Source organism: Gallus gallus, chromosome Z (genome assembly GCF_016699485.2).
Source record: "Gallus gallus isolate bGalGal1 chromosome Z, bGalGal1.mat.broiler.GRCg7b, whole genome shotgun sequence".
NCBI classification, from domain to species: domain Eukaryota; kingdom Metazoa; phylum Chordata; class Aves; order Galliformes; family Phasianidae; genus Gallus; species Gallus gallus.
In genome coordinates, this window is record NC_052572.1 from 56,667,968 (window position 1) to 56,689,728 (window position 21,761).

A 21,761-nucleotide genomic window follows, 5' to 3' on the forward strand; every position below is an offset into this window, starting at 1 on the left:
CTTTAAAGAAAACAATACATTAAACAGAGTTCTCTTGAAATTACTTCTTCCTTCATGTTTTCATTCTCAAAAAATGAAATAATTTGATTGAAAGTTTTTGCATCCAAAACATGACACCCATCGAAAGTTACCTGAAACCATCACTCCATTTTTACGAGGAGAAGGGAAGACAAATGTGGCTTTCTATTGCCAGCAGGGATTAGTCTGCCTTCAGATTCATATTTGATTATGCGTTGAGTTGGATCAGAGGAAAGAGCCTGTCGCTCTACCTGATAATAAGAGAAAGACAAAAGGATTAATTAGTTCAGACAGCAAGAGAGAGCTACTCCATGGCAAGGCACACCAATGTGTATATATGAGAGGTAGGAAGTGGTTTGACTGTTTCTAATGAGTTTTCCATTGATCATTGCAACAGTCTGGGAAAGGCTGCTAGGCTGTTGCTTATAAACTGAAAGAATTGCAACATGCACAGCTGAGCAAGGATGAAGTGTCGGTTTAGCAGGCTGACACAGTGTAATGTATGAGTGAATGTCACAGCATTATAGCTGCTTTTTCCCACAGCCAGGATCAGACATACTGCATGGGATAATGCTTGTGGAGATGTGCCCTCCTGTCTTCTTTAATCCCATTGCACAGACCCTAGGTGAATAAAGTGGTCCTAGAAACTGCACTGCTCGGGGCAGAAACCTGCCTGAACTGTGTGATCTGCTGTCTGCTGAAGGACTCCTATCGGTTTTAAAGGTCTTCAAATCCAGCCATTGGAGAGTTTGTAGAACATGAATATGAAAACATCTTCAGAATGTTTCTCAAACAGCAGGCGAACCATTAGTAAGTTAAAATCATTGACCAATCTGCAGCCAAATCTTTGCTTATTAATTTAACTCAAGCTCAGTTATGAGCTTTATCTTTCTCCACCTCTGTCTTGGACAAAGTTGATGTTACATCCAGCTACTGGTGTATGGAGGAACCTACTGTATCTGAAAGGAAGGGATTTCTGAGGGCGCAACAAGGTGTGCAGAAATGCTGCATCAGGCACAGCACAAAGGACTGGTGTTCCTCTCAGTTTTATTGGCCCCATTTGGAGCTTTGCATGAGAAGAACACTTAATCCTGTTGGAAAGGCACTGAAAGGGTTGCAACACCAAGCTATAGCTTTTATTGTATGACAGAAAACACATTCTGAGGCATTTAAAAAAAAAGGGTGGGGAGGGGGGGCTTAAATTCAAAATTTTGGGGGGTTACCCTGAACTAAATCACTATAAAAGAAAGTAAGAATTACTACTGTAAGCTTTTCATCCTTTCTTATAAAAATAGTCTGCCTTCATCTCTTCGTGTGGAGGGCAAGACACTTCATAAATAACTAATGAATCCATTTCCTCTTCTCTTCTGTACAGTCAGTCAGTCTAAGTCCCTCTTGCACTGATTACAGCTCACCTGGCTGTGCACATGAAAGGGGTGTTTTGGAGCTGAAGTAAATGTAGGTGAGCTGAAATTCCAGACTAGTGTTAAAAGAGAAGGTAATAGCAATGTGATTGTGAACAAGATCAGGTAGCTTCAGTTGAACTGAGATGTTCAAATAGCTCTGCAGTGTACCTGGGTCTCATTTCCTTCCTGACACCTGCTGAAGTCTGATGATGCTGTTTACTTTCCTTATAGTTTAACTACTGTGAAATAATAGAAAACGCATTGGCCTTCTAGGGAGCTTTTATGACAGAATAAATCAGAATGAAGGGTAAGCTTCACGCACAAGGAGGGAGCAAAGATGAAAAGCAGCGGAGTCCTTTTCTTACTGTTGGAAATGAAAAGCTATTATCTGCAGGTAAAAAGGAATGTGTAACATTAAATCAAGCAACAGCATACTAGTGTCACTAGTTCATATATCTTTTGCCTTTACCAGTCCTCGGCTAACAAAATTCATTGCAAACATCTGTTTGGTTTACCTAATGCCAATATTGATTCTGGCCTCACCCTGCCCACACAGAATGGAGGAATTTCATATGCCATTAGTTGCTCTTTCACAAACACCGTAGCGTACATATTTGCTTTCTTTCCCTTTCCCTGCAACATCCAACAAGCCTTTGAAGCAAACGATGAACCACGTTTCTTTCTTTCCCTTTCTCTTACCAAAGGCTTGTTCGTAGCTGTGGTACCAGTAGTCAGTGACCCAGGCTGGTAGATTAAACACAGAAGAGAAACAAAACAAGACAAACACAAAATGCCAGACACCTTTGCCCTGCTCAGACTTCTGAGTCTGGGGTGAGGAGGACTGATGATGAGTTCCATTAATTCAGTGAACACACAGTCAGATTGTTGAATATGGTGCTCCTGAAAGAGACAGTCACACTCAGAAAGAGTATTTGAAAAGAGTAAAGGAGTGTTTGGGAGAGAGAACCTGTGGTTTTCGTACTTCTTGGCTGGTCTTCAATCAATGGCAATGTGTGCCAGGTTAGTACACATGAGGGATTTTGAGGATGACTTTGAGAGAGCAGTCAGTGTTGAGAGAACTGGAGTTTAGTGGCATATTCAGTGAAGCTGCGATTTAACAGAAAATGTAGACAAAGACATGCATGTTCATGGAAAGGGAGACGTGTAAAAGAAAAGGAGGTATAGTAGAATTGCTGGGTGATCAAGATAGGTACAAGTTGGTGCCCTGAGATTCTGGAAGGAAGTACAGGATACTGCCATGTGGTAAGCCCCATCCCACAGCTGTCCCAGTAAACCAAGACCGGCCCTCCTGACTCAGTGGCCCTAGCTCTTATTTCATGCAACAGGGACTGAGCTCATAGTCTGGCACAAGGGATGTCTGCTCTTCTTGTGAAACAGTGTGGAACTTCAAATGTCAAATGATGAGGTAGTCCTCATTCACAGTCTTTTTGGGATGTGGGTTTTTTTGTTTGTTTGTTTGTTTGTTTACCTTTGGAGGGAAGATGAAAGAAATTACTAAATAACTTCTATAAAAATATTCAAATTTGTAGCAAAAGGTTTCATTACATCTTTATTTCCTATTGCTTCTTTTTTTCCCCCCAATATTTTCTATTAATTAATCCCTGAAAATAGCTTTTTTTTTTTTTAATTGAAATCTTGATTTAATAGGTTGTTTGTTTTTTTTTTTTTTTTAATAAACCTTCTGGTAGTACTTCCTGTTTACATTCATACCTCAGACACATTTTTAAGCAGTATAAAGAGATCTTACTTTAAAATAGCCAGATGCTATGGCGCTCATCTGGGATCAACAAGATAAAAAAGAATGGAGGATAAGGCTTTTATTTAAGCATAAATTGCTTGCAACAAAAAATGCATATTGTACACTAGAACTAACAGTGCATTAGCTAAAGGGTATAAAAGATCTACTCAAAAAGTTTTCCAGCCTCCGGAAAGCTTTCAGGCTCCCTTGCATGGACCAGATATATTAGTTTGTGAAATAACAAGTGCAAGATAGCAACTTCGCATGACTTTATGGATGCTTTGATAAAAAAAATCCATTTTCTTGAAAATCTTAGGAGCTGTGTAAGAAAGCACTGTGTTTGTTCCCAGGGGAAGAAACTAAAAAAATTCCCAAAAATGATGGGAATGGGGCAAGAAAAAAAAACATGTGCACAACTAAAGTTAAGTACTACAAAAGTGTGAATTAGCTGTCTTCTTCAGGGTACTCTGGGGATTGTACTGAGGACATCAGAATTAAAATACATTGCATAGTCAGTCGTAACAGAGAAGACCTCTTACCAGGCTTGTCACAGACTCCTACTCTCTGCAGTCAGGCATAAGGTGAGCCTTCAAAACACTCATTAGTGTACAAGGGCAAGTGTTTATAACTTATTTTCAGGCTTGTAATAGCATATGAAAAGTAGAAAAGAAAGATGCTTTGAGTTTGGGGAACAAAAACCACAAGGTAAGAGGGAGAAAACAGACTTCTTTTGTCACATTTCAAAATGCAGGTGCTGGCCTGGAAGGGACCCAACTCTATTTGTGTTCAAAATTCGCACTCCACCTGACACAGAAGGGCAAAATCCATTTGCCAGAGGGCTGCCTAGCCTGTTGAGGAGAGCTTTACCTTAGAAACTCGGAAGAGAGTAGAAGACTCACAGCAGAGTGAGTGAGCAAGTGGTGAACCGTGTGGAGAATGAAGAGGGAGGAGAACAGGACAGACATCAGGAATTACAGTGCAGCTGTTACACACCTCAAGTGTAGAATGAAGAACTGCTGGGGCAGTTGATAATCAAGGGGAGCCTTGGCTGTAGTGACCTTGAAGTAGTCATGATCAAGATCAATGGTCACAGTCTTGCTGAGGAGAGGAAGGCAATAGCAGAGCACAGACACAGATTTCAGGTGAATAGGGCTGTTTTTATTCAGTAGAAGCAGGTAGGTGGAATACATAAGAGGCAGTTCCAAAAGGCGAAATAGCTCAGGAAAACTGGCAGACCTTTAAGGACAGCATCCTTCAGGCATGAAAACATTCACTCTGATACACTGGCCAAGCAGCAGGCCTATCAGGAGATCTACTGACTAGGCAGTAAATTAATGGCAGAGCTCCAGCCCAAAAAGGCAGACTATGGGATGGGAGAAGGGATAGGCTGCAAAGAAACAGTTCAGAAATATTGCCGGTCACATAGGGAGGGTGTCAGTTTTCAGAGCTTAGCTGCAGTTGAAGCTTGCAAAAGATATCAAGATCTTTTGCCACTTTATTGGTAGAAATGAGTGAACAAGGAAACTGTGGACTACTGGGGAAAGAGATGGGTAATTCAGTGGCAGTGGACACACATAGAAATTACAACCTCTGCTTTCTTCACCTCAGTCCTCATCTGCAAGGTCTCCCTGAGCTTTGTGCTTAGTGAAAAGGTTTAAGGAGGAGAAGGACCAGTGATGGATGAAGGTCACATAAAGAATGACTTGAAAGAACTCAACTGACAAATCCATGGGACCCAACAGTCTGTACTCAGAATGCTGAGAGCTGGCTGATGTTCCTGCAATGACTTTGTATTATTTCAAAAGTTGGGAAGACAGGGGGAGGTTTGTGATAGCTACAGGAAAGCAAATTTCCCCTATTTTCAAAAATGGAGAAAAGGATGAGGCAGGACAGTCGGACTCAGTTTTGTGCCTGGGAAAATCATGGAGCGTGTCCTTTGAAACACACTTCATCACACAACACAGAACAGAAGAAAGATGCTTGGAAGACTGAACAAGTTAACCAAGGGTAAATCTTCCTTGGCTCAGCTGGTTACTTTCCCTAATAAGATAACTGGATTTGACGATGAGATAACAGCTGTTGATTTCTTTTGCCTTGACTTTAGCTAGATTTTCCTGACTTACTTCCACAGTAGTCTGATACCCAAACTGGGACACTGCAGTCCATATGAATGAAAACACAAATGGGTAAAATGCTTGGTTGGGCAGGGAGGCTGGTTCAGAAATACCTCTCTAGACAAGTTTAGAGAGGCTCAAAGACCTGCAAAGGCCACATAAATGTATTTTAAACTTGGCAGGGGCAGGCAAGGTGAATAAACCACCTGTAATCTTCTCTTCAACTCAATTTACCTAGGGTTCTTCTGCAGAAATTTGCATTTGTATCATTACTAATTATTTCTGGGGGAATATAATATTATATAGCAACTCAGTTTGCTGAGGGGCTATTGGGGAAGAACCAGAGTTAATAACTCTAATGGAGGGCCTAGGTGAACAGTTATAATTCAGTTGAACTGCCAGTGGACTCCTCAAATCTCCCATCTTGTATTTATATGAAACACTCTCATTCCAGTACCTCTGAAATTAGAAAAAGGGAAATAACAATTAAATGAAGGCTTTTCTTTGCCTGTGAGGATCTGACTCTGATTTTCTGATAGAGGTTTGTTTTTCTTCTGCCCTCCCTTTCCTACAGAGTCACCATACCATCCTCATAACATCAACACAGGCATCAAAACATCCTTTGCATTCAGAGCAACAGTGCACAGTCCTTTTAAATTTTATACCTAGGAGAGGAGGGATGGATTAGTGACACAATTTGGGAACTGATGATTAAACATATCACCGGATAATTTTGAACTTCCCACAATGTACTGTTTTACAAATACCTATTTAGCTACCACACTGACACTCGCCATTTTTAATCATATTGCTATACTTGACACTCCACAGTTAAGGAGGTGGATTTTCCCTTTAACTCAGATAATGTTTTCTAATAATATTAATTAAAAAACTAAAGCAAACAGACAACAATAAGTCAAAACCCAGGCATGTTTGTAAACCTTGTTGTTAAAAACCAAATGTCAGCCCATTAACCAGTGTGAGGGACATGAATTATTTGACTTCTTCTCCTACACAATTGCAGAAGCCTTTGTGTGTACCTTGTGTTCATCCTCACAGATCCAGCTGGAAGGAGGATATCTTCAGGGATATTTCTATCTCCCTGCAATAATTCAAATGATTATTGGAACAACCACTGATACAAACAAGACTACTTCCAAGTAAGATCATTAGCATAAGTCAGGACAGTTGCCATAACTACAATCTCTCCAAAATCTGTAGAGCCAAAATAGAAGCACAGAGCCATAATGTGCTCTTCGATAGAGAAGTCAAATAAGATACTTGAAAATGCATGACTTTCATCCACTATAATGAAATTTCTGTGTGCATGGTGCAACAATGTTTTCAAATTCACCTCGTTTCCTCTATCTTAGATTTCCCAGCCCTAATCCCATTTCATGGAGGAAGCCAAAGTCTGCGGAGCAAATCAGAGGAGCAAATCTGATCTAATGTTTGTATACTGTGTAAGCAAGAACATTTTGTAAAAAACTTTGTTTTGTAAGTTTTGTTTGCTTTTTCATTTTTCTTACTGTTTTGGTTAATATCTTGCTACTTTTATTGTTGTTAATATAATTTATTTTAAGTCACAGTTTAGCTGCTAAGAATATTTCAAGAGAATAACTGAAACTCTTGAAATAAAACCTAGTAAAATAAATCTTTTGTGCTCAAAAATCTTCAGTGGTCAGGGAGATGTAACAAAAAAGACCACAAATTCTGTGTATTCAGCACCACAGAAAATTATGCACAGCAGGCAGAAAACAACACAAGTTGTTGAGTTTTCATATTCTTACCAGGAATAACAATGACAGGAAACGAAATAGTGTATGTGTTTATCTTCATGTACATAATTGAACAAACCTATATGAGAACTAAAAAAAAAAATTGTCTGCATTATTTAAGAAGAAATTGCTTTCTAGAGGGAAATTTAAGTGGACTTGTTTTTAGTGCTGAAGCAGCATAATGTTATCAATTTTCCTTAAACACAGTGTTAAATTAAAAGTGTTTGTGGAAGTTCAGAAAGGCTAATACAGGGTATGTGGTTTTGCTGGTGCCTATGTTCTTTAACTTAGAGAATGTGCATTTTGAAAGATACAGCAACAGAGAACCTCCAAAAAGTCAGCAAATGACTCTTTCACAGTGGAATACCATGGCCATCTTGCTTTATATATCTTTCCCAACACAGAATATGATCGCATTTCACTGAGTATTTGCGATGGGAAAAACACACTAATAGCAAACAAATTATATGCTCATTTCTAAATGCTATAAAGTGAAAAAAAGGAAGGAATTGAAGGACATGGAGCTCTTGGAGTGGGTCCAGAGGAGGGCCACTAAGATGATCAGAGGGCTGGAGCACCTCTCCTATGAGAGAAGGTTGAGGGAACTGGACTTGTTCAGCTTGGAGAAGAGAAGGCTCTGGGGAGACCTCATTGTGGCCTTCCAAGTACTTGAAGGAAACGTATAAATAGGAGGGGGAACAGTTGTTTATGAGGGTGGATAGTGATAGGACAAGGGGGAATGGTTTTAAACTGAGACAGGGGAGGTTTAGGTTGGATATTAGGAGGAAGTTTTTCACACAGAGGGTGGTAATGCACTGGAGCAGGTTGCCCAAGGAGGTTGTGGATGCCCCATCCCTGGAGGCATTCAAGGCCAGGCTGGATGTGGCTCTGGGCAGCCTGGTCTGGTGGTTGGTGACCCTGCACATAGCAGGGGGGTTGAAACTGGATGGTCACTGTGGTCCTTTTCAATCCTGGCCATTCCATGATTCTATGATTCTATGGTTCTATGATTATATCTGAAATACATATCAGGATATTTCCTGATAAGCCCTCGTGGGACATTTATTTATTTATTTGTTTGTTTATTTATTTGGGGTGCTGTAAATAGCATATGGCAACAGATGATGTCTTTTGGGAAGGAAGTGTAAGATTTTGTGCCTAAAATGACATGAGCATGATGGAAAAATCTATTTATTACTTTTGTAAAGTCTGTCTTATGAGGACTGCCTCACAGAAGGAGGGACATTGGCGGTTAATACTTTGTAGGCTGAACATCAGGAGATTTGTGAAATCACAGAAACGTTGCTTTTTCTATTTAAAAACTGATAGATATGACTTTATGTAGCTATATGCTTTTTATTACTAGGCCTCCCTGAAAGTGTTCTTAATGTGATAGCTCACAACTTTCATGTTCGCAACTTATTTTTGAAAGGATGGGTGTGCATTTTAGTGAAGAGAGGATAAAAAACTCACTGCCTGCTCCTGTTTGGGTGGCATGAACATTACTACATGTTCATTCCCATTTACTCAAGAAAATGAAGAGGAGACTATTAAGTGTGTGGTAGACTGTGATTTGATCTAGATTGTACTGCCTTAAAAAAGCAAGGCTCTTCAAGTATCTTAATGTCGGACACAAAGAGGTGAGGCAACATGAACATGCAAAGTAGGCTGCTAAAGGACATCAGATTTTCAACTTTCTAAAATATTAAATCTTCAGCACCTTGCAGGGAGATGGCATTTTATGGACTGGACAGAGTTCTTCGTGCTCTAGGAAGGGAAAACTAAACCTTTTTCAAGCCAGGCATGCAAATATATGTATGCATTTCTTTAGACATATGATGTCTTCTTAGTAATGTTAAAGAGGTTGCTATCTATTTGAAAGTAAGAAGAAAAATAAAAAATCCATGCCAAACATAACCTTCTCCCCAAACAAAACAAAACTAAGCAAAGCAAAACCACCCACCAACATCTTGTGAAAGTTGATGAACACCTGAAGAACAGATAACACAAGTTATTACAGGGACTTAAAGAAGCAAATCAGTCGTAGGACTTAATAGGAAGTTAAGATAAATGCGAACACTTCATGTTAGATATCAAGAGAGATTTAATTAGCAGACTGTTAATTAAAAAGCTAAATTTCAGCTACTGCTTTTCTTTCCACTGGTTTGTTAGGGACTGGGAGGTTGTTTGTTCTGTTTTGCTTTGTTTAATTTCCCACTAATAAGTTTGCAAGTACTTACAAAACACATTCCATGTGCAGCAAAGAATGACCTGTCAATTTTATCAGAATAATTTTCCTTACCATTCATTACAATTTTAGGGGATAAGAGCCCAAGAAAGCAGGTTATACTGTGATTCACTTCCGCAGTTCCATGCCTCTGCTCATATATGAGTGAACTTGTCTTTGTCTGCAGAATCCTCATGAAGTTCTGCCTCCTGCACTGGAAACTGCAGAGTTCTTCATTTCAGTATGTGGGTAGCTGTGGGGCAGTGGGGAGACAACAAGATTTTAGTATTTGGACTACCCTCCTATATGGTGATAAAAGGAGAATAAAAACTTGTGATGATCTCAACATCTGTACAATAAGTAACTTCAGTGAAAAACTTCACAGAATATCTGTATAAAAGAATGTATGTGAATGGTGAATGTTAACTGCCCATAGTCTAATCCTAATATTTCATCATCCTTTATGTGGAAGATTTCTAGTTCCTTTAATTTCTTTTTGTTACTGTTGGTAAAATGAAAGCAACATAGATTGTAGCTTATTATTAGTTGTATTCTATTTCTTAGGTGCTCGTATAGTTGTTACATTTGAGACAAGACATGCAGCATTTTTTCTGTTACTTGATGGAGAGATTTTTCTTTCATAAACCACGTTACCTATGATATTTCATGAAAATTTTGGTGTTGCTCCCTTGCCTAGAGATTTGAAATGTACTTTCAGAAAATATAGTCCCTTACTCAGGAAAGCCGTATGATCAAGTTCTCATTGTTAAATCATTTAAATGACTTGTATTTAAAGATATGCATACACTCAAATGCCTTACTGGCCCCTAAGGGACCAAATATTTACTTTTCTGTTACATTCATAAAACAAAATCACAAAGAAAGCAAATACATTAATGTAAAATTCCCCCAGTGATTGTGAGCGTGCGAAGTTGCACTGTTCTCCATTATATTCTCAAATGGGACAAAATAATCGTAGTGACCCCAAACACCTTAGCATTATTTGGCATTTAATTTTATTCAAGTAGTGATGATGCCTAAACATCAAGGATAGATGGCAAGATCCTCAAGAGATTTCCTTGGCCCAAGGTAATTTTTTCCACTGAAAGCATTCGTCGATGCTTAATTCAGCCAAGGATGTGCTATATGAAAAGTTATCCTCTGACTGAAACTCACATTGCTGGGATAGATTCCAGGGGTCTGAGCTGGGCCAGAAAACTGTGCCTTACACTGTATTCTATAGCACCCCTTCCCTCTCCATCCCTCAAAGTAAAGAAATAAAAAAGAACCTCTGAAATTATTAACATATGAAAGATAAGATAACAGCCCTCAGCCAAACTCTCAATCCAGTCCTCCCTTTATTAATTATAAAGTAACAGAAAAGCTGGCACACATATCTTGGCTAAACATGCAAGCTGTAACTCCTATGATAGATGATGTTCTTGCACTAGCCAATACACTCATGTGGCTGTACCACTGTATATATTCCATAGTTGTTTCCTTCCTGCTAGATCTGCCTTTCTGTAATATACACGTCCTTCATCCAAAGTGTATTGTTAACATAAAACATATTTTTATGATATGTGCATGACCAAGAATAATTAACACGGTATCCCAAGGGGATAAATGCTAAAATTTAATTTATTTCTGTTTATTATATCACTACTTTTTTGCAGATGTTTTGTCATTACCAAGTATAATTTGTTTCAAAATATTTAGGGATGTTCTGGAAGACTGTTGCTTTGAAGAAGGGGAGATTTAGCTTTTCCAGACTGGAGTCCTTCTGTATTATGATTTGTCTTTTTTTTCTCCTCTTTTTCCCTAGCCATTTTTGACCAGTACAAGAGCACATTAAAAACATGACATTCCTGAGGAATCCCATCTGAATCACTGCTGTATTAGCACTAATATACAGAGAAAAGGTTCTTCTGGTGTTGGAATCAGCTTCGGGCATGGTTTGGGGGGATAATATTTTATGAGTGTTTCCTGAAATGGTGAGGTGAAATAAAAATTAAAAGCATAATGATAATAAAAGAAAGGACTTGATTTTGAGTGTTAACACTGTAAGAAAGAATTAACACTAGAAGCTGTATTTTGTGTTGTGTGCAAGACTCTTATTCCACAGCTCTCTAGGCTGAGCTGTGGTTGGTAAGATGTAGGCAGCCTGCTTAGAACAGCAGATGAGGAAACAAACCAAGCTTGCCTTTCTCCTTGTCTATGCTGGAAAAGACTTATGATTTGATAATAATTGATTTGTTTGAAAGTGAAGGAAGCAGAAATTAGCCTAGGCTCCTACATATATCTACATGTATTTGCAAAAATTGATTAAGCCCCCCTTTTTTTTTGACAATTTAAAAGCATAGAACCATTATGGTTGGAAAAGACCTCGAAGATCACCAAGTACAACCATCAGCCCATCCCCACCATGCCCACTGACCACATCCCTCAGTGCTACATTCATACTTTTCTTGAACACCTCCAGGGATGGTCACTCCACCACCTCCTGAGGCAGCCTTTGCCACTGCCATACCATTCCTTTGGAGAAGATTTTTTTCTTAATATCCAACCTGGTGCATCTTGAGGCTGTTACCTCTCATTCTATTGCAGTTACCTGGGAGAGGAGGCTGACCCCCACCTCACAACAACCTCCTTTCAGGCAGTTGTACAGAATGATAAGGTCTCCCTGGAGCCTCTACTTCTCCATACTAAACAACCCCAGTTTCTTCAGCTGTTCCCCATTAGACTTGTGTTCCAGACCCTTCACAGCTTTGTTGTCCTTCTTTGGACACAAATATGGCTAAATATGGAGATCTGACAGCTTGCAAATCGAGTTTTACACTACTTATCCCCTTCCTCTTTGTTTTGTACACTAGTACCAAACTAAAGGAAAACAAAGTAAATTCAGTAAAAACAAAGAAACCCCAAATCCATAACTCTTCAGTTTACTAAGCTGTCTTTCCTTTTGAGCAGAGCTCACATTTTATTGTCTCCTTGTCTCCTACATTCCTGTGAAACATTAATGACTCAGGTTATTGATGTAGCTCTGCAAATATTCATTGTTAGATGCTGAATCTTGTGAACTTTGTGAATGACATAAAGTTTGTTATGCTGGAGTTTGCCCTTGAGTACATGACTCTTCTCAGTGAGATCTCCTGTGAGTTGTAAGCAGAGGAACTACTCCTTCTCAGTCAGTTCCAGTAAGTTCATCCTTGTGATTTGAGAAGGAATGTCAACAATAGAGATTTTTTTATTTTTTTATTATTATTTTTATTTTTATTTTTATTTTTGGAGAGCCAGAGGAGACCTGTGATTTTAGAGCTGACAAACTCCATAGGATGACTCAAGATTCATACATCCAGGCCATGCTTCCTACTGACATCTGTACACTCTCTTTTGCCATATTTTTACAGGTGGAAGAAACCTCGCACAAGTGGGAAAAAAAAACAACAAAATAAGCTGAAGCCAGCACTGATGCTATAAGGCATAGTGCATGCTGCATCAGGAATCCCATCTTCTTCCTTGTATTTTACACATAGGAGAAAGGAAGGTGGATGGACCTTTGAACAGCAGGAAATCACCTTAACTCCAGTACTTTCCCAAGGGGCACTGATTCAGTGTTTTAAAGCTGAGGTTGCCATGCCCTCCTTACTATCTTTTTGCTGGATTGCTTTTGTTTTTTTTGTTTTTCCTGGAGTTTGGTTTTCAACACTTTTTGTATGACAATTCATTTTTTATTGAGATCCCCTCAAAAGCATTTTGAAGCAAATTTTTATGTAATCAGATTGCACATAAAAGCTTATGTGTGGCAAATCCCAGAGAAACCCTTCAATCCATGTATTTTTGTCCACATTTTTGCCTATTGGTCTGGCACAAATAATTCCCATGATGTTTCAGAAAAGCTGAAAAGTTATTCATGGGTGGGCTAGGCTTTATCCATTCAATCCATCTGCAAAAACAAAAGTTGAGGTTTCCACGAATCTATTTAAATGCTTAACTTCTCCTCTCCACAAAGCTCTGGATTCAGCCTAAATTGATATATGCATGGATGTCAGACAGTGAAAGAATACTCTCAGTTTGTGAATGGGTTCACACCTATGCTGAATGAAAAGAATGGGACATACCTTGGAAATTTTTGTCATTGCTTGATGAGTAACTTGTTTAGATTCATAAGGGACATATTAAAAACAGACTGAGTTAAAAAGGAAGGAAGGAAGGAAGGAAGGAAGGAAGGAAGGAAGGAAGGAAGGAAGGAAGGAAGGAAGGAAGGAAGGAAGGAAGGAAGGAAGGAAGGAAGGAAGGAAGGAAGGAAGGAAGGAAGGAAGGAAGGAAGGAAGGAAGGAAGGAAGGAAGGAAGGAAGGAAGGAAGGAAGGAAGGAAGGAAGGAAGGAAGGAAGGAAAGCTGGAGAGTCACTGATGAGTATATTCTTGTTTTCATTTGCAACACAGACACACAAAGGATTGGATGCATACTTGGAAGATGACAGAGAACTCTAGTAGGAAAGAAAAAGGCATGTGGAACATATTGATTCTTCATTGCTTTGAATGAAATAACTTCATTTTCTGAAGCAACATTAAGTGTTTAGCAGATTCTGAGGACATTTAGGGTGAAGCACACATTCATGCAGGGTGTTTTGAACTACATAGAATTGACTGCAGAAACATAAATGAAAATACAGCCTTTCTGAGTGCTGCTAAGTCTGCCTACATTCCTAGAAAACATAGGTTGTAACAGGATGAGAAGACAGAAGAAATACCCTAAATCAACTTTCAGACATTTAATAGAGGACTAGATTTAGACTGAGAACTAAAGCCACAGCTAATCCTATTTTTATTCTTCCTTTAAAAAGAAGTACACCATTTATGCTATCAAATGTGTTAATGGAGTTGACAGAGCATAAGCAGAGCATAAAGTGGCAAAGAAGGACCTTTGTGGTAGTTATAAGGCTTTGTTCTGCTGTCATTGCTTGTAAAGTGGAATTTAATTGTGTTGTCTGAAACAACTGGAATTGAGAAAGGAAGTGTTGCATTCAGGTAGATAAAAGACTGTTCAGTTCTGCTGTTGGTTGTGGTATCAAGGTTTTAGAATTTGAAAGAAAATGAGAGTGAAAGGGCTCCAGAGGGAAACAGGAAATAAATTTCAATTCATTGAATGCGGAAATGAAAATTATTTAAGTTTGTTTTAGTGGAGTCTTCTATTTGATTCTTGCTAGTTGATTTTAAGGGAAAGCAGTTAGCCACTTTAGTCAGCAGAAGGTAGAACGTGAAAGGAACTAAAATCTGTAATACTGGGGAGCTTCATGGAGAGCTCTATGGACAGGGAAGCTCCAGGGAGCTTGAGAAATGGACTGACCAGACTTATAGGCTAATTAACAGCAGACAGACTGCCAAAATTGTTGGAAGGATGATAAAGAATGATGCCAGATGAAGGTGATGTTATGTCAAAAGTGAATGATCAGAGCCTGTTATGAGTCATCCTTCTATGGTCACAGACATAACTATGTTGAGTGCTCAGACTTAGATTACTTTGTTCTTCAGAGTCTGCACGAAGTATCCACAGCATCAACTCAGTCCTTCTGTGAACCCCTGTTATATTCTGCAGTAAAGCGGGTAGAACTTATAGTGCTCCCAGAGAACTTCATTTATCACTGTGTTGATGATTAGTCTTAACAGGATACAAGTGCAGAATCCCACTCACACAGAACTGTTTTGTTTATAAAATTCTTAAAGGGAGTACGTGAAATCCAGGAGGGAAAACTATTCAAGTTACTCTTTGGCTGCTCTGAAGGACTTCCCTGCTGTTTCAAGGCAGATTCTATTCAGAAAATTTCATGGGGACCTCTCAATTGAAAGAGACTCCACTACTGTACATTACAGAGAGAAGCAGCAGCTCCCTTCTTTAGAGGCTGAGTTGGATCCACCTAAATTAATCAAGTGCTGATACGCAATGTTATGTGGAAGTAGAGCTGCATTTACTTTTGCTGTCTCTTCCCTTTTAAGCAGAAAAACCAAAATATCCCTCATAGTACTTCTGTTGCTTCCTGCATTATAATAGTGATTAGGGTGTTTACTTTAACTTTTGGCTCCTCTTTTAGAGCAAATCTACCATCTCTGTCAAAGCAGGGCCTACAAATAAAACAGTTAAAGAGATAAATTAATTCTACCAGCAGAGGTATGAAAATAAAATTACTTGCAAAGTAATGGCACATACTTATATTGCTATGAAGGTCTAACTGGCCAACATTCTGTACAGTGTCTTGTTAGGAAGCCTTATCTATAGAGTCTTTAGAAAAGGGCTATGTTAGGTCATGTCTGCACTATCTTTTTGAAATATTGCCTCAGAAGTATTTCCTCTTTCTGTGAAACATTAGAATACTGTTCTATAAACACATTTGCCTGTATCCAGCAGTGCAGAATAGCTTGATAAAATAGCTCCAAGTAAATATACTGCAGTCCTTTATTGGACTAGAATAGAGGCTAAGGACCTCATTGAGTGCCTGGTCCTTTCAGTCAAATCCAATACTCACACACAGAATTATTTTCCTAGCAATTTTGTGGTCTTCGGAAACAAAATGGATTTTTCATGGTGCATCACATCTAGGATCCTTTCAGTGCAGACAAATAGTATCTTCTATATCACTTATAGATTGGAAGTACAGACTTATGAGCCTGGAAATTTATGTTTTCTCACAGTGAAGGAAGCTGACTGATCAAAGATATCACCTTTCCTGTGAACTTATTTTTCCCCTACTTTGGACTGTCACAGCTACGAAGAGTAGAACAATTACACCATTCATAAGCATATCTTAGCATGCGTGAAAATACAAAGGGTAGCAGGAGAAAGAATTCAAATCATATAACCAAGGCAATCCACCATGGCCCAGAGGCATATCAAACATATCATCTTGTTCTTTTTAGTAACTGTATGTTACCTTCTCACTTGGATAATCAGTCTTCATGAAGCACTGGAATTAGCTTTAAATATTCTTTCTGAAGCAAATCAAGTCAAATGCTACTCTTTCTGGAAGAGCCTAAAGAACATCAGTGTCGAAGATTCAGGAAAACTTACAGGAATACGAGTGGAAATGTGTATGATGGTATTATCTTTTGGCAAAAAAAAAAAAAAAAAAAAAATCAGACTTAAGCTGTATACAAGTAACAACACCCTGAAAGTCATTTAATAACAGATCTTGCCCAGTTTCCAAACAAAATGTGTCAGGTGTCTAATTACTGAAGTGGCCCGAAGTTTTAGTACAAGTCAGACATTCCATGAACAGGCATGTATACCCAGCCAGAGGCAGAGAAACATAGTCTGCTTGAGAACATCCAAAGAGCAATGAGAAATAAGAGGTCTAGTCAGGGTGATACCATATTTTTGCTCCTAGATAAGCTATTTTATCTTTCAGACGTCTCCTCTGAGCATGTCCATTAAATATTCTGTTTGGACAGCTAGTGATAAGAAACAGCAAAGGTAGACTGTTATTTCAGGAGCTTTGGGTAACACAGAACCACTGAGGTGACCTGATCTCACCTTCTCCAAGACGATTCAGACAGATGCCTAAATGGAATCCTTCAGCAATCCTATACCTTATCCTGGTGTTGGAGCATATCTTCTAGGCATACATTCAGCATACCTCCCAAACTTCTTGATGACTCTATCTGGAGACAGAATATTACCCTGAATCTTCAAACAAGGTCTTTTCTAGCACTGACACAGCTATGTTGTTGCAATGATTAAGCTCTCTTCCTTAATAACATAATTAATACTTCTTGTCTGAATTTGTCTATCTTCACCTGTTGTATCTTGTTAGGCCTTTATCAGCTAGATTAAAGAACCATCTTGTATTAGAAGCCATCTCCTCTTTCACACAACTGGAGCTCAAACCATCTTTCAATCTTTGGTTCTTATTGAGCCATGTGTATAAGAACTTAGCCAGATTTTCATGTAAGCTCATCATGTGAATCATATAGAATCATATGATGCTGTGATAATGCATGTGCCACAACTGAAGTTCAGAGACAGCATTGGTCTGGCAGCAAGACCTTTTCAAATTGTACACTGTCCAAGCTGTTTGGACTCTAATCTTTACTGAGCCATCAGGTGCTCTGTCCTACAGCAATAAATTCCTTAAGTGAATGTAGACACAATGGAATTATTTCTCAGTCCCAGGACTGACAATGCTAGGATAGACAGGGTAGATATTGCTGAGGAAAATATTTGGCATAGGGTTGAAATATATAGGGGTGAGATATCCTACCTTTATTCAGAGTAAAGAGAATAGAGATTGACTTTTTTGAGCCTGTGTGGTCCTTGTTACTCATGTCTTTGAGTGATGTCAAGCTATCCTTCTGAGAAGTAATATATCAGATAAGCACAGATCTTTTTTTTTTTTTTTTTTGGCATGCAGTCACTTCCTTTTAAAACACAGCATACAAATTGTTTCCGTGTGGGAAGCCATGGAATGCCTGGCAATATTTTTCACCTTTAAGAAATTCAAGTGGTAAGTGGCCAAGCACTTCTTCTGTGCACTTTGATCTTCTGGCTTGAATGAAGACTTTTGAAAAATTTGTATATGACATAGGAACTTGGGATTCCAGACTAGGCCAGTAAATCATCGCATGAAGCAAATATGGATTAAAGTATTCTAAGAGGCTGTTATATCATTCCACTTCCTGGTATATAATTCTTTTTTTTTTTTTTTTCTCTTTTACTCTAGCTTCCCTGTAGAAAGGATTCCAAACACCAGCACATTTCATAGTTCTTGCACTACCTGCTGGTTTTGTGCAATTTTAATGTATGAAAGCGTGTAATCCAGAGGTCAGACTAATGCCAAAGGAATGACGGTAGTTTGTTCAGATGCAGGAAATAACTTTGTTTCTTTGAAGTAAAGCTAACCACAAAAACCACTTTACATAGTAGGTACACTTTCTCCTCCTAGAACCTTGAATTTCAATCACTAATGAAGAACGTTGGCTAGGCAAATCTGGAAAGATTTGCATTAATTTCAGAGACTAAAAGCCTCCTCTGTCCAGCTGAACAGACACATAGCTGTAGATGCTGATGAGTAGCTGCAGATGCTGAGATATATCAGCAGACAAAACCTAAAGAGAAAGAAAGAGAGAATGTGACTTCACACATAGATGTAAGAACAGTTTTCCTCTTCAGGAGAAAAGGAACACTCTAGGGTGCCCTACCTTTCTTCTTTTTCTCAAACATAAGAACCATTTGGCTTGACTGCATTCTACCAACCAATATATTGTCTTACTTCACAGTGTTTGGGCTGCATTTTCACCAATATCTGACTCCATAAGTCAAGGAAAGTATACAGCTGCCTAGTATATCATTCCTAGCCGTTGGCACTGGAGCAGTGCACTTTGTTCCGTGGGTCTAAGTTAAGCTCTAAGTAACTGAAATTTTGGGGGTTTTTGTTTGTTTGTTTGCTTGTTTTTTTTGTTTTTTTTTTTTGTTTTGTTTTTGTAGCCTCCTCTGTAATTGCTGCCTCATATCAGCATTTCAGCCTCAAGCCAAAGGAAAAATTACCATGTGCTGTATGTGTCTTTCTGTCTTCTGTCTGCACTCTTCTCTTACAGCATTCAGGACTCATTGATCAGTTTCAACCCAACTTCACAAAGAGAGCGGGAAGTCTTGCAGATGGAGAGTACTTAAAACCTTACGAAGTTAAGCAACTGGAGAGAGCAGTTAAGTATGATAAATGCTTCATTCAAAGATTTGCTATGGAGATGCACGTAGATGTCACAATAAATAAATAAATAAAATCAGAGAAAACATCTTCTATACTTAATCAAACAGGAGGAAAAATCTTAGCTAGAGCTTGTATATTACTAGCTATCAGAATATCAGCTGGGTCTTGGAAGTCAAAAAGAAGCAAATTTCATCAGCCTTGCTTAGAATATGATAATTCATGTTTGGTTTCACTTTTGCTTTTTTTTGTTTGTTTGTTTCTTTCCATAGATCCCAGAGTGAGATGAGGTATGCATCTTGTCTATAAAGGAATCAAGCTAGTCCACAGTTTTGGTAAGGATAAAGATCCTCTTTCAATTTTATAAGCCTATGGGAAATCAAACAAACAAGTAAACAAAAAAATCATCAGTTTCTTCAATGAGCAAGTGTTGCAGTTTGAGGAGTTAATTACATGACACCTCTCCCTCCCCTTGGGAGAAGGGGTGGGGAAGGAAGAGGAAGAAACCTGGTTGAGATAGGAGAAACTAATTTATTAAACTAAATATGAGATACTAGAGAAGAACTAAGAGTAATACATCAAAACAAACCAGAAGTTAAACTGAAGGAGACAGAGAGTCCGAGTTTTTATCAGCGGGCCCTCCATGACTCACCTCCTGAAAAAGACAATAGATCTCTTCCCCCGTCACTGGGAATCAGAAATCATGCGGAGGCTCTTGGGAAATGCAGTACATCCAACCGTATCTTCCTCTTGGAGAGTCAGAACTCATGTGAGGCTTCTAGAGAAACCAGAAAACACAGTGCCACTGCGCACTGTGCCTCTACACTGAAGCAGCCAGTCGCTATCTGCTGGAATAGTGGCATGGTGCGTGGCAGACAATCCAGAAGATTCCTGGATTCTATTGAGGATAACTTTCTGGTCCAGGTAATAGATGGACCAACCCGAGCTGAAGCCTTACTGGGCCTGGTGCTCACCAATGCAGAGGAGAGCATTAGAGAGGTTAAGATTGGAGGCAGCCTGGGCTGTAGTGACCATGCTTTGGTGGAGTTTGTGATCTTGAAGAATGCAGACCTGGCAAAAAGCAGAGCTAGGACCCTGTGATTCAGGAGAGCAAACTTCTGCTGATCAAGGAACTGCTGAGTGGGATCCCCTGGAAAACCCTGGGATCCCCTTAAGGGCATGGGTACAGAACAGAGCTGGCAGCTTTTTAAGGACACCCTTCTGAGAGTGCAATGGCTCTCCATCCCCCAGCAGAAGAAGTGGAGCAGGGGAGGCAGGTAACCATCGTGGCTGAGCAAGGACCTGCAGCTTAAACTGAGAGAAAAGAAGAAAATGTACAGTAAGTGGAAGCAGGGTTGTGTACCCTGGGAGGAATACAGGGTTGTTGTCCATGTGTGTAGAGATAGGATTAGGAAAGCCAAGGCGCAGATGGAGCTGAACTTGGTGAGGGATGTGAAAGATAACAAGAAGGGGTTCTACAGGTACATAGGCAGGAGGAGACGGACCAAGGAGACTGTTCCTTCTGTGATAAAAGGTAATGGACAGCTCGCTTCCTCAGACATGGAAAAAGCTGAGGTACTCAATGAGTGCTTTGCCTCAGTCTTCATGGGTGTTCAGGCTTCCCATGTCTGCCAGGACTACGAGCCTCCAGGTGAGGGTGTGGGGAGTGGTTTCTGTCCCACTGTAATGGTGGAACAAGTCTGAGTCCTCCTCATGAAACTGAACATGTATAAGTCCATGGGGCTGGATGATATCCATCCTAGGGTTCTGAGAGAGATGGCTGATGTGGTTGCCGAGCCGCTCTCCATCATATTCGAAAAATCGTGGCTGTCTGGTGAAGTCCCAGTGACTGGAAAAAGGGAAACCTTATTCCTATTTTTAAGAAAGGGAGAAAGGGTGACCCAGGGAACTATAGGCCAGTGAGCCTCACCTCTGTGCCTGGGAAGATCATGGAGCAGATCCTCCTAGAAGCTGTGTTAAGGCACATACGAGACAAAGAGGTGATCTGAGACAGCCAGCATGGTTTCACCAAGGGCAGATCATGCCTGACCAATCTGGTGGCCTTCTATGATGGAATGATGGCTTTGGTGGATGGGAGAAGGGCGGTGGATGTCATCTACCTGGACTTCTGCGAAGCCTTTGACATGATCCCTCACCACGTCCTTCTCTCTAAATTGGAGAAGTGTGGATTTGAAGGATGGACTGTTCGATGGATTAGGAATTGGCTGCCTGGATGCAGCCAAAGGGTTGTGATCAATGATTCTGAGTCAGGGTGGAGGCCGGTCACAAGCGGTGTTCCTCAGGGTCAGTCTTGGGACCAGTGCTCTTCAACATCTTGGGGAAGTACTTGGGGGTCCTGGTGGGCGAGAAGCTGGACATGAGCCAGCAGTGTGCGCCTGCATCCCAGTAGGCCAACTGTGTTCTGGGCTGCCTTAAAAAAGGGGTGGCCAGCAGAGAGAGGGAGATGATTGTCCCCCTCTACTCAGCTCTTGTGAGGCCCCATCTGGAGTACTGCGTCCAGGTCTGGGGCCCCCAGTACAGAAAGGACATGGAGTTCTTAGAGCAGATCACTCTTAGTGGGTCCAGAGGAGGGCCACTAAGATGATCAGAGGGCTGGAGCACCTCTCCTATGAGAAAAGATTGAGGGAACTGGGCTTGTTTAGCTTGGAGAAGAGAAGGCTCTGGGGAGACCTCATTGCAGCCTTCCAAGTGCTTGAAGGGAGTGTATAAACAGGAAGGTGAGTGGCTGTTTACGAGAGTG

The 21,761-nt window shown here is 39.9% G+C and overlaps 1 long non-coding RNA gene across 1 annotated transcript; it reads left to right on the forward strand.

The window, feature by feature from the left end:
- The first annotated feature begins 576 nt into the window (after positions 1–576).
- Positions 577–11,406, forward strand: LOC107052337. Its single transcript, XR_001464793.3, has 3 exons — positions 577–828; positions 6,671–6,760; positions 11,128–11,406. It is a non-coding gene; the product is annotated as an uncharacterized LOC107052337 (long non-coding RNA).
- The last annotated feature ends 10,355 nt before the right edge of the window (positions 11,407–21,761 follow it).